The 16,720-nt window shown below is 36.2% G+C and overlaps 1 non-coding gene across 1 annotated transcript; it reads left to right on the top strand.

Annotated features, from left to right (window-relative positions):
• Positions 1-312: 312 nt before the first annotated feature.
• LOC114580574 lies at positions 313-419 on the top strand. The gene has a single exon (XR_003702021.1). It is a non-coding gene; the product is annotated as a small nucleolar RNA R71 (small nucleolar RNA).
• Positions 420-16,720: the final 16,301 nt, after the last annotated feature.

The following is a 16,720-nucleotide window of genomic DNA, read 5'->3' as shown; positions in this document are numbered from 1 at the left end:
AAAACATACTTTCCTTTACAAACAATAGTGTACACTATGGTGAACTAACACAAAGGTTATATAGCTTTTTAGATGTATTAGCTATCTATAAAATAAAATATGATAGAGCATTCGATTAAAACGTAATATCTACTTTTCTAGAGTTAATTCTTTCGTCTGACCATTTGAAATTATTGGTGTCAATTTCTTTGACCAAAGCATGAACTTCATTAAATGGTCTGTACATCAATTATCCAATAGTAGTTGCATCAAAAATAGATCTAAGCGAGCCACAAAACCATTAAAAAAAAGTAAAAAATGACCTAATAAGGTAATTCATGGTGGTGACACTTCTAAAGTAATTCTTCAAATCTTTTGTAAGCCTCATAAATGGACTCACCATCTATTTTCATAAATAAAGTGATATCATTTTTAAGTTTAACAATCTTAGAAGGGGAAAAGTACTTTGCCAAAACTCTATAAGATTAACCATTCTAGGTAGTTATTGAGTCTTGGGGAAAAAAATTATTCACATATTAGCTTTGTTTCCCAATGGAAAAGGATATATCCTACATCTAATTATATCATCAGATACACTATTATATTTAAAGTGGCACAAACTTTTATAAAATTGTTTATATATAGGTTAGAATTTTCTATTGGTGTTCCCCCAAAAATTAGAATTTTTCACCAATTGAATTATTACAAGATTGAGTTCAAGATTGTTAGCTTGAATAATAGGTCTATTAATGCTTATGATGAATGACTTCAACCTTTGGATTAGCATATTTTCTAAGTGGTCTAGACTGATCATTCTCTAAAATTTTCTTTGTAGTTTTTAAATCATTTTGAATTTTTAAATATTTTTTTAATTTTTTTAAAGAGTCTTTTTAATTTAGCATCAAATAAAATTTCTAATGGTTGTTTATTAAGAATGAAAATAACACAATAAAAAATTTTAAAACACTTAACACTTAATAATTAAAAGACTATTAATTCTACTTTTCTTAGAAAAATAAAAAATATGGAACACAGAGAAGGTAAAATAAAGAAAAGAGGATAAGATTATATGAATAGTTCATGTACCAATATAAAATGCAAGAAAGCATAATTAACTTCAAGTCCTCATTAATGGTGCCAAAAGATTGAATAGCCTTTTCCCACACACTACTCGGTTTATTAATATTTTTTTTTCTTTTTTAATGTTTAATTCTTTTTTTACGCAAGTGCACATGTTGGATCAAGTAATAAAGTGATGAGATGAACATTGTACCCATAAGAATTTTGAATTATCCTAGGCTTACCATTGTACTATTTGCTAATATTAATATATTTTTCTTATCAAATAATTTAAAAGGGTGATTCAATGAAAAGTTAAAAGCTATCATTGCAAAAGATAAAGATAATTTATTTTAAATCTAAACCTGCAATGCTTTATAACACATACTTTTAACTAAGAGATTTTTTTTTTGAATATTAGTGTGAATTAGAGCATACTTACTCCTTATCTATATCAAGCTCATTGGATTATTAGCTAGGATTCCTCCTAACTATAGCATTACTTTCTACATAAAATCCATTAACCATAAGTGCTATATGTCTATGCTAGACAAAATTATGCTTTAAAATATCTAATTATTCTTCAATTCCTTCATCGAGGCTCTAAATCAAACTAGGTTTTATGTTTATGCATGGCATATACTTAAAATAAATAAAGCTTGATGAAATTAAAAATTAAAAATTAAGCAATTTATTAAACAATCAACTTACACTATGCAATACATGGTTCTTAAATTATCAAATATTCAAATAAAAGAGTTTAACTACAAAAATGATACAATTTAACACAACAAACATTTTTTATTTCAATAAATAAAAATAAATTAAAAAATAGAGAATAAAAATAGAAATGATCTGGCTAAGTAGTATAGACTCCTTTGTACACCTCTCTACACAAATATAAGACTCTCACATAGATACAAAAGAGTTAAATCTCTAGTAAAAAAAAAAAATCTTTCACACTAACACAAAAACTCACTCACATCTCTTCATGTTGCCATCCCTCTAACATGAATAGTAAGCCTTCTATTTATAAAATAAAAAAATAACTGGGCTTGAATTATGATGTTGGCTTGGTGGTGCTACAACACTATTGAACCATCATATTGGTTCACCACTTGTTGCACTAATTCACTAATTTAAACATCTCTAGTAATCTTTTTTAATTGCTGTTGACCTCGACTTTTGCTCGAGTTCTCTCTAGCACCTTCGATCGACTTAATTAGATCTCATCGAGCCCAATTCGAACTCGAATCAGTATGAATTGATTTTAATTAGACTCGACCCTATTCAATCAAGCCCGAATAGTTTGTTTTTTACCGCAACGAGCTCAATTTCATCTAAATCAATTTCAATTTGAGTTTAATTTTATTTAATTAAATTGATCGAGCATAATCTAATTATAAATTGAGCCAAATTGAGTCGAACTGGGTTTGGTTTAAACCTAGTTTCAACTCAATGGGCTCAAGCTAATTTAAATTAATGTTGTGTTGACCTTCTAAATAAATTTAACTCACGCCCTCTCCCTCTCTCGGTCCCTCCAGTTTACAGATCCTAGAAGAAGCGGATGTCCCCTTGCTCTCTGATCTTCTTCCTTGGATCGCAAAAATAAGGGGAGCCAAGGCATTTCCCACTCAATCGCTCTCTCTTGTGCCAGCCCAGGTGGACTCGAATGCTTCTCCCGCTCGAATCCCTCTCTCACGACTAAAATCGACGCCTCAATCCCATCCGAAGTCACCCATACTACGACTTCCCCTGCTCTCATCACTCCTTGCACCCTTCTCTTTTTCAAGGAGAGTATTCTCCTTCTTCTTGTTGTGGATCTATGGTTTATAATTTTGATGATAGCAAACATTCTTATTTCTCTATGATGGCCTTTTTTACAAACATTTCAGGTCCACACGATCAGACTATAATTTGGAACCAGCTCAAGATTGGGAAGAATAGGACTGAGTTAGTTTGTACACTTTTTCATTTCTTGAGTCTTTTATATATGGTGTGGCTTCAGATGTTTTGTAGCTTGGAAGATTTTCTGTTGTTCCCTAAAGATTTCTATTTTTGATAGCATCATCCTGGATGATCGATCCAAAAGAAGAAACCCTAATTAGGGCATCCTCATTAAGGCAGCCGTCATAAGCTGATCGGCCTTGATGATAAGCTCAATTCAGAAAGAATCAGCCGCCATGATCAGATTAGGTATTCATTACTTAGGAAACCGACTAGGATGATATACACATCATCCAGGACAATCTAACTAAATTATGCCTAAATTGATCTGGTATCTTTGGACAGCATTAATGGCTGATTGATACAATCACATTGTCCGGGACGATCGTAGGATCGGCCAGGACGATGTCCTGGATGATTTACATCGGCCAACATCTATTCCAGGCGATTAAAATTAGTTTTATACTAATCGTCTGAAATGATCGTGAGATCGGCCAGGAAGATGTAACCAATTTTCTTCTGATCGTCCCAAATCGTCCCGGGCTGATGAGCTTAATTTATACTAATAAATATTGTCATGGACGATAATGTCATCAACTTGCATTAATGAGCTCATTTTGAGATCTTCTATTTAAGCTTGACATGAAACTTTGTAAAGTGTCCTTGGAAGCCATTGTAGCTTCGTTCTTTTGGGGGTAACTTGAAGAGAGAGCTTGAAAGAGAGTGAGGAACGGGTGAAGTCTAAGAGAGGGAGAAGATCATATGAGGGGGGACTCAAGGGAGTGTGGAGGGGGATTCCACACGGTTGCTCCGACAGGCTTGCACCTTAATATCGTCGGATTCAAGGCTTGTCTTGAGGAAAGTTCACCAGAGAAGAATATCTCTTTGGGGTCAAAGGACCCGACGACTATGCCGCACCAGGGAAGGTGGAAGTTATTTTATAAGGGCTTCTCCACCTAGCTGTGTGGGATAAAGGAGAGACAGTTAGTTTAGTGCAATACTTGGAGGGTGCCTCCAAGGTGTGGATGTAGGTCAAGGTTTGACCAAACCACTATAAATCTGGTGTGTTCTTTCCTTTATTACTTCTGCATGTAATTTCCTCACTTTGATTTTCTTTGTGGTGAAATTTGTTTTGATTGAAAGATATTTTATTACCAATTCACCTCTCTTTTTATTAGCCTTGGGACTTGTTCAATAAAGCCTAACATCCCTAACGAACTTTCTAGTGCCATCAGAGCACTTTCACTTCTCTTCTTCTTCTCCTTGTTCTTCCACTTCTTCTTATTCTTCTTTTTCTCTTATTCTTCTTCTTCTTCTTCTTCTTCTTCTTCTTCTTCTTATTCTTTTCCTTCTCTTCTTCTGCTTATTTCTATTTCTTCTCCCCATCCTTTACTTCTCCTACCTCTTCCTATTTCATTATGATAGCTTAAAAAGAATATATGATATCGGGATCCCTTGCAAAATTTGGAAATGAGATGTGCTTTACTTTCTTTTTCCATGTGTATGCTTCCATGTCTTCCAATTAAAATTATTTGTCATGTGAATCATGAAGTTCTTGTGTAGATTACTTAGAGGATTCTAATCTAGTAGGTATGCAAATTGAATTTTCATGCTAGTTTGTTTCATGTGATATCATAACCAATGCACGCTAACTATTTGGAGGAATGCTACTAAAAGAAACGTTCATTTTTTCTTACATTGGAATTTTATATGATAAGCTTGTTCATATGGAAATTTCTGTAATGCAATGTTTAGAGCTTTGTCAACACAAATCTAAGAATCAAGTTGTTTGAATTTTACTTTGCTTCATGTGTGCATACTTGTTGTTGAGGTGATTACTACATGAATCAAGAAAGGCTTCTTTGTGTAGATTATCGATAAGATTGTGATCTAATAGGTGTACGAATTTCTTTCTTATGATAGTTTGTTTTGCGTGATCTTTCAAGCATTACACCTTAAGTGTTTGATGAAATGCCTTAAAAAAAGTTTGTTGTTTGGTTAATGGTAAACCATAAGACTTAGACTTACATATGATGTTTATTAAGTAAATATCCTGTTAGTATATTTAGTATAAAAGATTTTACATCATTTTCTTTCTATGTTGGTGGGAGGTTGACATGACTAAGTTAACTAAATTCCCTCATATTTCCTTTCATGTGGTATAGTTAACACTTCTTGTATTATTTTCTGTCACTTTCTATTTCAAGGTTATGATGTTTGAGAATACCCTTCGATGCAATGCTTCTTAACATAGCATGAGATTTTATCCTCTATGAAGTTCTTATTGTTGTTCCTATAGCTGGAGAGCTTATGAATTTACATAATGGGAAAATTTTCTTTATGATTAAAGAGGTGTTTTCTCTCTTAGATATACTTTATCAGTGTCGTTAATGTTATTTTGTCAATTCTCTTTAAAGCGGCTTTACGGGTTTGCGATTGATTTCTGTACGACTTCTTTACATGTTACAAATAGTGAATGGGTTGGAAGCTTATCTAGTTTTATGGAGTTATAACTAACGGTGAGGTGCTTACATACGTTCCTTTATTTTTGTGAATCTTGAACATTTTATATTTGATAAGGTTTCATGGATTGCTTAATGTTGGAAGATATTTTGGTTTGCTTATGTTAAAAAGATTTATGATTGGTTTTAGATGTATTTTACATTGTAAACATTTATGATAAGTTTTCTTTGTGAATATTTTATGATGAAAGGCTATACAATGCCTTCTCATTGAGAAAAGTTTCACAAATTTACCCCATGCCAAATAAATGAAATCACTTGATTTGTTTTTTTGTGTCAAAAAGACTTTTGGTAGGTTGCTTTTGAAAGAGGTTTTATATGTCGTTTCATTTGGAATTTTTCATAAGTCATTTTGGGATGCTTGTTTTATGATTAGCTTTGTGTAGCAAGGTCTCTGTATGTCTTTTTGGAACAAAATGTCATTTAATGTGTGGGTTGTCTTTCTCTTGTTTGTATTCACTTCTAAAGGTTGGATTTTTTATGAATGTGAAACAAAAGAGGACTTGTTTTGAGTTTTGTTTTGGGAACTTGTTCCCCTTCGCTGCTTTGGGTTTTATTTAGAAATGATTTCGCTAGTTGTGTCAAATGTTTCAAGTGTTTTATTTGGAACGTGGGTACAATAAAGGACATTAAAAACACATTCTTCCTTATTCATATATATTGAATTGGGGTTAATGGTGTTTTAGAGACATACTTGACCTCAAACAAATATGCCCAACAATAAAAATGCCTACATTATTTTTTTTATTCCTCTCTTTTGTTGCATTTTATCACCTTTTTTCCTTGCTTCTTGCCCTTTTAGCCTTTTCTTTCCTACTTGTATTTTTTTTTTTTTTAGATGAATGTGGTAGAAGTACTCACAAAAATAAGAAAATCCAAAAAGAAGGAAAGTGCCCCACCCGATGTGCAAATAACAAAGAGGTACGTTCTGGTTTAATTTGCATTTTCAGTTTCGCTATTATTTTCTTATCAAATAGAATGTGCTCTAATATAATCTCTCTTCTATATTTTGTGAGGTGCTTCTTTTGGAGAGCAAAGGATAAGGAGCACTGGAGAACTAGTTGAAGGAGCATGGATAATCGGATCCCAGCATCAGTCGCCCCCATTCAGTCTGGTGGGAGCACTACATGCAGAACCACCGGGTCATAGCCCCCGGTGCTGTAAGTCTCCTTAAACATTAAAAACCTTTAGGGGCCCAAATTGTTGTATGCTCCCTACCCTTTAGGACCTTATAAAAACTTCATTTTATAACTAAGATTACTTTCTTTAATTTTAGATCCCTAAGCCCATTGACATATATACGAATATCCTAAGGATTAGAAACAAAACTTCCTTATGTCCCATTACTTCAATGATCCATAAGGACAAAAATTACGGACCGTGTTTTAGATAACATATATTTAGGGTGCATGATCCATATAGGACAGAGACATTGAAATAAAAACTTAGTGACATGTTTTCCTAGGTTTAGTGCGCGCCCCTTAATCTACTAATAATCAAACCAATCAATCATAATCTAACTCTTTAAATATATTAAAAAAAAATTAATTCTTAATTAAATTATAATTAGCTTATATAATCATTATATTGCAAACCTAAAACATACACCTAAATCAAATTCAACAAATATAATAATCAACTTCTAACCAACTTAAAGTCTAAAAGATGTAGATTAAATTAGAAGATCAAACTTGAAACTAAAATTTATTAGGATAAAAGACTCATAAAGATCAAACCTTATAATAATCTTTTAAAACCAATTAACAAACCTTTTGATTAATGAACTGTTTAATTCACCCTTCTTTTCTAATTTATAACCAACTAAATTAATTTAACAAAATTGGTTATCACTGAGTAACCCAGGCCTACGAGGTTATTAAGTTAGCCCCAAGGAGGGTGAAATAAACCTCACGGCCTCGATGAGAAACAAACCAAATATTAAAATAAAATCTTTAAAATTAATCTTAAAATATTAATATTTAAACTTCAATTAAAACTTATCTTTCACCCTTAACAAATCAAATACAAGCAACTTTAACTAAATCTTCCTACAAAGGACTTACCCAAAAATTACACAACCTATACACACATAGACTTGTTTGTAAGGACATGACTACTAGCTTTAAGTTAGGTCGATGTTATGCTTTTTTTATGTATTTGTATTGTGGCGCTTTGCATGTGACCCGTGTGCTAGTTGTTGTTGTTATTTGTTTTAGCTTTATGTGATGTTTTTTCCTGTGATAATTACTAGTTTTCTTTATGCACTATATTGTGAGCAATAGAATACCCATAGGTTAGAAAAGCTGTTTTTATACATAAGATGTTTTCCTATAAATGGTCGTGCTCACACAACGCTAAAGGGGGCTAAAAATTAATAAAAATATATAACTTCTTTAAGTGCTTCAGCTATTTAGCCCCCAAATAGTAAGAGCACGGCCAAGTGTATTTAATTTTAGCAATGTTATTTCATATATACAACTGCTTGGATGATTTTGATTATAACTGCTTAGGATAACCCTGTAGGAGAGTCTAGATTTTTATTTTTCTGATATAATGTATTTGGTGTCAAGTATTGTGAAAATCTAAAATAAGGCATTTTTAAATATAAAGGGGTCCAAAGGGAAAAGGAAATCTCTTATGGGGAATTTCCTTTTTCATTTGGATATTCTTTTGGAGGACGTACTATGAGGAACCCAAAGGAATGAAGATGATCCATAGACAAATCAAGGAAATGAATATGAAAGTCAAGATAAAAATTTCTTATTTTAAGATTTGCATCATTCCTTAGGAATAAAACCTGGGTTGTTATCAGTGGAGTCCCGGCCACCACAACTTTTCTGTACTCTGTGATGTATATTGTATGGCACTTGCTATGGACTTTAGCTACTTTTTGTGATTTGTTTTGATGTTTTGTTTACTTTGATTGCACAGTAGAACTGGCATTTTTTATAGGTTTCTTTCTTGCATGCGCATGTGCCTTCGCTAGGCTCTTAGGGATAAAATTTTTTTACTCGTAATTGATAATAATTTTTTAAGAATTAAATAGCATAGAAACATAACAATCTAGGGAATATCCAAAATCACCCAGGGTCGCATGCATCGTAATGCATTATCCTATCTTCCTTGTGTAGATACTTCCTTGCCTGTAGGTAGAGTCTGGATAATCTGGCCTATGAGGATGAAGTGCCGGATCGGGGGAAGCTTAGTCTTTCTAAAAAAAATTTTATAAGCCTTTTTAAAATTTCACACATTTTTTATTTGGATACTTTGATCAGCACGCATTGCATTAATAACTAACTAAAATTAAAACTTAATTGTATTAGTCTTAGAAGCATTACACCATTAATAAGTGTGTGGTCACTTAGGAACTTCTCTAAATGTCGGCCCCAAATTCCAAGTTTAAACATCCACCCATCTTTCGTATGGACCGAATATCATAGATTTTATGCAATTAGGTAATTTTAGATGGCTTCCTATTCAGGCAAGATACAAGTCCAGATTACTTTAGTTAGGTCGTAGATGTTAATATCATGTGTTCGATATTACATCTCTTATTGATTTAGGATCTAAGGCTAGGGATATGAGTGTACTGCTATACTCCTTATCGGTGGGTACCATTCTTTTCTTTTGAAGGCTATAAATCCTACCCATCTACGTCACATAGATGATGCCACATCCCTCTTTCTCTCACACATGCCTGAATGCAATTATCTCTTCTTTTTTCTCTAGTTTCCTCTTCTTCAGACCGGCCGAGTGTCGATATGAACCACGTGTGTTGATTAAAATAAATTGGGCCTTTCTTCCCTTTTGATTAGAAAAGCCTAGAAATTCCTTTGCGCTAAGCCCATTTGAGAAGATTATCTAACTTCCTTAATTAAGGGTTTTTTTAGACTAAGGATTAAGAAGTAATTAACTACAGGGGCTTGAGCTAGTAGGAAACCGATCCCCACATCAAATAAACCCTATTTGAGCTGATGCATCAAATGGGGAAAATCTCATGATATTTTGGGTTTTACATATTATTATCCATCGAAGTGTGTAGGAAAAAGCCACTATCTTCCATGGCTAATCATATGTATAATTCTATTTGCTCTTCTATCGGCCTGGTTGTGTCGAGTGTAAAGGCCTACGATCATTTTTTCCTATGGGATAGTATGGTTGTACTCTTTGTATTCGAACCCCATGAGCAAAATCCTTTTGGTGACCCACATATTTTTAGCAACCACAGTGTAATAGATTTCTCTCTCCATCTTCAGATGTTAAATTATCCTCTCTTATGCGCACTCCAAGTTTAATGCTCCTTAGTTAGGTTCTTTTCTTTATAGCCTTTGTAGGCTATTATGTCCCTTTCCTGTCGTGGTTTTGTGTTACGCTAATTGTTATAGTTTATGTTGGCAAATAGTGCAATGGCATACTCTAGTCCTCTGTTACCTTTTGCTTTGGCGCTAACTCATGGGTGACACTCCATAAGTCCCTGCTCTCGAGCATACCTACGGGGGGGATCACTTTTGGTTCCATTATTGATCTGACATACATCACTCATGGCGGGCTGACCCCCTCTGAGGCTGCTGCATTCTCTCCCCCACAAAGGTTATGGCATACATCCATGCGTCCCTCTGAACTACCAGTTGCACGGCAGCCAAACCAGGCACCTACTCGTCCAATTGCTATTCGTACGCAACTAGTGCGCCCTGTTGCTAGGCAGCCAATGGCTAGGCTACTCCTCATTTATTTAGTTCATCCGGTGATCAAGCGACCAGTGCCTGTAGCCCTAGTTGTTCTGATGGCTCCAGCCCCTCAGCACCAGAAGCTAGTAGTTTCTCTTCCTGTTGTTCTGGTAAAGGTTGCTCGTGTTCGAGCTTCCTGTCCTCCTTCCTCCTTGAGGAAGAGGGTTGCCCAGGCTGAGCTTCCTTCACTCCTTACTCATCGAGCTTCTATTTCACCCGGTTGTCTCACCCTGAGGCTGTTGAGGAGACCCTGACACTCCCTCCTTCAGTAGCTTTTATTCATCTTATCCAATTAGTAAGTGCATACATAGCATCTTCCTCCACCTATGGCCTTGCGAGAAGGGACAGGAGGAATAGGAACAGGAGGTTGCGCTTAGCAGTGTCTGAGGTAGCAGCGCATCAGATGGCAGTTTCTTTGGCTCACTAGAAGCCAGTTCAGTGGAGGGTGGTTCCCTTACAGCGGGAGCCATGTCAACCCATAGTTATCTAAGTTTTTGATGTTGTCATCACTCCTGAGATCGATGCAGTTCAGGGAGGATGCTTCTCCCCGATAGTATATAGTGGTGACAAGGAGGATGCTATTCATACTATGGCAGCCCCTTCAGTCCCTACTACTCTTCCTCGCACTAGAGTCCCCAAGGATAGTGTTGCTAGTGCCCTTACTTAGAGGATCTAAAGCATTATCCATTCAACGTGCGATAGAAGGCGTGTTAGTGAGAGAGGTTACTCCACCAGATCTCTCAGGTACACACCAGTTGTAGAGACAGTCTGCTAGGCATTTTTACCGATGGTAGAGAGGACAGCCACCACCGCAACAGACTAGAGTAGTTCATACTGTTAGACCCCAGGCAAGTGTCCCTACTGTTGGATGACGCCCCTACCATCATAAACTTTGCCCGTAATTGGAGCATATCTAGCCTTAGATGAGTTCAGTTATTCTTACTTCGCCCACTCAGTTGGATGTTCCTACTGGGTCCCATCGTAGTAGATTGGTTTGGAGGCATTTGGAGGTGTCGAGGCAGAGCAAATAGTTCGGATGATACGATGGATTGATATAGCTCCTTCAAGATCAATGGTAGTTTAGATGAGTCATGATGATGTAGTAGATGTTAAGGGTAGTACCTCGGCTTAGGTAGAGCCAATTCTTATTTCTACTCTTTATAGGATTTATTCTCCAATGGGTCCGTGCATCAATGCCCTTTGTCAGACCTTCTTCGGAGACCTCCTTGAAGAAGAGTTAAATGAGGACAATCCTATTCACGTTATTTGTGTTGTCACAAGGCGAGGCATGTCAAATGATTAGAGGGAACATTATGAGGATTTGGGGAGCAAGGGGAGGCTGATGTAACTTCCACCTCAACACTAGGTGGATCTCCCCAATCAGTATATATAGATGCTACAGCTTTATAATTATAGGCTCAAATGGCAGAGATGGCTAGAGCCATGGCGGCGATGATCGCCTAGTTGATAGTGTTAGGGGCTACACCCCACGTTATGGATGTAGGTACTCCCACTATATCCAGAGATGAGCCAGTAGTACCACAGTTAGTAGTCCTATAGCCTGCGTGAGTTGACAGAGTTTAGAGGGCAATTTTGATGTCACCCCCAGCAGTACAGTTTAATGTGCAAGTCTAGAGTCAGTCAGTTTAGTTGTCACTAGTATATATTTAGGACATGATTGCACAGAGGGTTGATAAGACTGTCTCTTCTAGAATGTCAGGATATTCTATTAGTAGAGGTCGTCCCTAATTGGTAGAGTACAAGCATGAGCCTTACCGTGCTAGTTTTGTTCCTCCTCGCTTTTGAGTGTTTGATGGGTTTGGGAACCCAAGATAATATATGGCTCAATATCGGGTCATATGTTATAACATTAGAGGAAATGATGCACTAATGTTGAGATTGTTTGTCAGTAGTTTGGGGGGAGAGAGTAGTTGTTTGTTTAGATATTTATTAGTATAAATCATAGAGTGACAGTTAGTGAGTTGGTAGTGGCCAGGAAGCATCCCCACGAGTCTCTACCTAACTATATTGTTAGGTGGAGAAATCTTAGCTTTCAGTGTGAGCCTCAATTACAAAAGCAACATGCAGTTGAGATTTTATTGAAGAATATAGATGGTCCTATCACTCCATATCTGAAGGGTGGTTTTAGCATTCAAACCTTTTAGAAGTTGTTAACCGAGGTCACTAATTTGTAGGACAAAATACCCAGTGTAGTCCCTTCTATGGTTAAGAGTCAACCCCAACGTAGGTCTCAGCGATTGGAGTTTTCAGAGGCACCACCTCCTAGGAAGGGAGAGGTGCATAAAACTTCTGAGTCTCAGTATAAGGGTAAGAGGCCAATGGTTAGTTCAGTACCACAGCAACCACCACCACCACCTCAACCACAATTTCAGCCCCGACCTCAGTTGCCACCACTATCATAGCCACTAGGGCAATTTTAGTCTCAGCCACAGACACAATAGTAGTTCAAGCGCCCTTACAGAACTCCAGAGACTTAGCAGTCTCTATGAGAGAAGCTTAGTAAGGAATATCCCTTCAAAAGGGAAAGTGTGCATAAGATTTTTAAATTCCTTGTTAAGAAAAATATTTTGATATTCTCGATTAACAATAAGACAAATGAAGAAGGGCTAACAAAGCATCCACTTTATTATCCTTTCCATCGACATGTTGGACATGTCCTTGAATATTATTTTGTATTTAAGGATAGAGTGAAGATCCTTATGGCTATTGATGAGATTCACTTACAGGTCAGTGATCTAGTGCATCCTCAAGGCAAGGTTGCTCAGATTGTTCAGATGATTACTAGCTCCAGTTAGTGTGACAGTCAGTGTGGTATTCGAAACAGTGATAATAGAGCACTCCTTAGTTCTAGGGGAGAGTGGTAGCTTTCACTTTCTCGCAAAATAAGGGATATGATCAGACAAGCAGTTTAGAGTTCAGAGGCAGTTGAGAGGAGGTCCCCACAAGCCAAGTTGATAGTTGCCAGCCCAGTTACTTTGCCAGTTTCTTTTTCTTCCTCTGTTGTAGTGCCTACTGAGCACATTTCTTCTACTTCTACTTATACTAGAAAGATATATGAAAGAGATAAATTTTTTGTAACTTCTGAGGGGAAGATGGGATCTCTTCCAGCGCTTACGCTGAAGGATTTCGTTCTCCCTTCTATTAATGATGAATTAATGCAAGAAAATAATTATGGCTACTTTTGGTATCTTTCTTCTTCTAGTTTTACTTTTCCTGGCACTCATTATTTTCATGTTTTATTTACTTCTGGTAATAATGATGATCCCTATTATGAAGAAGAATTTGAGTGTGAAGAAGAACCTGTGTTTACCATTCCTGATGGAGGTTGTTACATGGATTATGGGGATGAATTTGAGAACACTCTCCAATCACTTTTTATAGAACCAACATAAGCCATAACATATGAACCAAATTAGTCTTCGATTAAGTTTGATTCAATACAAGAGATACAATTGCATTCGGGCAAGGTCCTCCCACCTAAAATGCCTAAAAATAATAAAGAAAAAGTATAAACATCATTACTCAACAGGATAATCCTATTCCCCCTCCCCAAACACAGTCTAAGGAGAAGGAAAAAGGTCCTCACTTGGATGTTGATTACAACTTGTTCGTTCACTTAAGAAAGATTCCATCTTTAATTTGTATTTATGATGCACTTATGAAGTCTCCTAACTTGAGAGAGACTTTGGTGAAAGCTTTGCTTGAACTAGAGTCCTATCAAGCCTTCATTGCCACCATTATGTTAAGGATGCATGCTATTTGAAAGAGATGCCATGCATTACCTTTTCAGATCAGGATATTCTCTTATGAATTTTTGAGCACAATCATACCTTATATGTCACTACTATAGTCAATTATTTTGAGTTGAATAAAGTCTTCATTGATTAAGGAGCTTCAGTTAATATCCTTAATCATTCCACCCTACAAAGCATCTCCCTTGGACATTTGAAACTGACTTTAGATAAAATTATACTGAAGGGTTTTAATGATCAAGGCTAGCATGCTCTAGGTTCCATTACTTTTCCTTTACGTTTTGGAGATCTTTTAACAGAGGCAAAGTTTCATGTTATTGAGGTAGATACCTCATACAGGGCTCTCTTAAGAAAGCCTTAGATTCATGAGAATGGGATGGTGCCCTCTACACTGCACTAGTGAATAAATTATATGAGAAACATTATAGAGTTCTCCATTACTGGAGATACTCAACCCTTTACCATGCATGAGGTCTCTATTCACGATGATGCCGAGTATTATATGCCTTAGAAGGCTTGAGACCTCCCACAACCCAATCACCAATGATACCTACTAATTATGTATAGGGTCCTGCATAGTCACCTATATAGGGTCCTATACAGTCACTAGTACAGGGTCTATCACAGGTTAGAATTGGGGTAGAAGTTTCCACTGCAGATCCTATCAGATCCTCTTTTTGGTTTGTAGTTAGGCACAATGTTCCCCCTAGTGTAGGTAGGGGTGGCGTGGTAGAGGATGAGGTAGAGGGTTAACTCCCCCCTAGGAAGCTTTTACACTCGAACTCCTTCTCCCCCGCACCTTTACACTTTATCTTTGACTGTTGAGTTCGACTCCTCTAACGATGAGATGATCGATGCTCCTCATCATTCAGTTCCCTCACCCACCTTTAGTGTTAATGATTATGATTCCTATCCTATATTTAATAGGTATATGATACCTGAAGGCAGTCTAGTCGTTGATAGTGGCTCAGATGATGATGTAGAAGTTGGACATCATACTGCTAGTCAACAATCCCTTCCTCGTTAGATGTATGGGATGAGAGTTGAGGAATCCAGTCCTTAGCCTTCCCCTGCCACTTGTAAATATCCCTCTATATAGATATAACTCTAAAGGATCTCTTATAATTTTCGATAGTCCATGGCCACGACGATTTGTCCTCTACCATGTAATGTTTGTCATGTAAAGTATAAGATTATCCTTAGAAGTTATATGTAAATATGTTGTAGGGTCGATTTTCCCCGATTTCACTTGTCACCGTCAAGTGTGGTCTGGGATATCAAAACCATTAAATTAAGGCTATATGGAATATGATAATGGGTCCATAATTTATATTAGTCAAATGTGATGATGTTGACCCATTGTCACTATATAAATTTCTCTACAAATTTTATTATGATATTTGTGCTCCCTAATTGATTCATATGAGTTGAATATGGCATGGGTTATCAAAGCAAATTTCTTATTCCTTTATAGATCATGTGTATAATCTTTCTCATTCCCTAGTTTTATTCATGTGGCGCATATGGCCTTGATTATCAAAACCAACCATATCTCCCTCTCTTTATGATCCAGTCATTAGAGGATATTTCATACTAAAAGTAACTCATAGATATGATAAATGTTTCATCTACCATGTGTTGTCTTTGATAGTATGAAATATGCTCATTCTATAACTGAGAATATAATAAAAAAATATATGGTGATAATAAAAAGAGAGGGAAGCTCTTTGTTGAGTAGAATCGGTTGCCCTTGTCACAGGTGGAACCCAATTCTACACTCCAAGAGCCTAAAGTCTCTCCAAATTTTCTTATTTTTCACTCCTTAAAACATTTTATTAATTCCTTAGGAGATGACTATACATTTATTTCTTCTATTATGGTATTCACTTATAATAGAGGTGTGTTTTCCCTCACCTATGATGTGGCACATCTTTCTTTAGATGATTAACATCATTTCTTAGTGGATTTTGATTTTCTAGTAGAAAGTCAATCCCCTATCTCCTTTAGCGGCATAGTTTCCCTTTGAGAGCTGCTCTTAGCTAAAAGGGCAATTCTTGGGATGCACAGATGTTTCTTGTACTTCTCATAGGGTTCCATCAGTTAGTATGTGTGTTATCACTGTGATTCCTTAAGTAATCATTGATCTTTTATATAGTTGTTGGTTATTAGTGGCAAGCGTGTCCCCTCGCCACTTCTATTATCCCTTCTTTAGTATGAAATTGTTCATTCTGCTTGGCTGTTTGTATGTTTTTCCTTATTGAGAGATATATACATCGGTCGATTATTTCTTATTGTATATGATTTCAGTTTCACCTAAGGAAAATCTACTTATACTTGGATTACTCATGGCCCCAATTTGTCCTCTACCATGTGATAATTAAAATATAAGCTTAAACTTTTTTAGATGATGAATTACTTACCTCTTTATTTTTCTCACAACACCACACATAGGTGCGTTAGGGGCTTGTTCAGTTCTTATCCTCTTCTTATCACCTCGGAAAATGCGTCGGGTGATGGTTGAGTATTTCTTGTCCTCTTCGTATTGCCACGATAGATGCGCCAGGTGATAGTTGAGTGTTTATTGTCCTCTTCTTATCAAGTTAGTAGATGTGCTCGGTGATAGTTGAGTGTTTCTTGTCCTCTTCGTATCACCTCAGCCATGTGATAGTGGAGTGTTTCTTGTCCTCTCCTTACTGCCTCAACAGATACACCG

This window comes from Dendrobium catenatum, unplaced genomic scaffold, assembly GCF_001605985.2.
Source record: "Dendrobium catenatum unplaced genomic scaffold, ASM160598v2 fragScaff_scaffold_1103, whole genome shotgun sequence".
NCBI classification, from domain to species: Eukaryota; Viridiplantae; Streptophyta; class Magnoliopsida; order Asparagales; family Orchidaceae; genus Dendrobium; species Dendrobium catenatum.
This window is presented reverse-complemented; position numbering and strand designations above follow the sequence as displayed.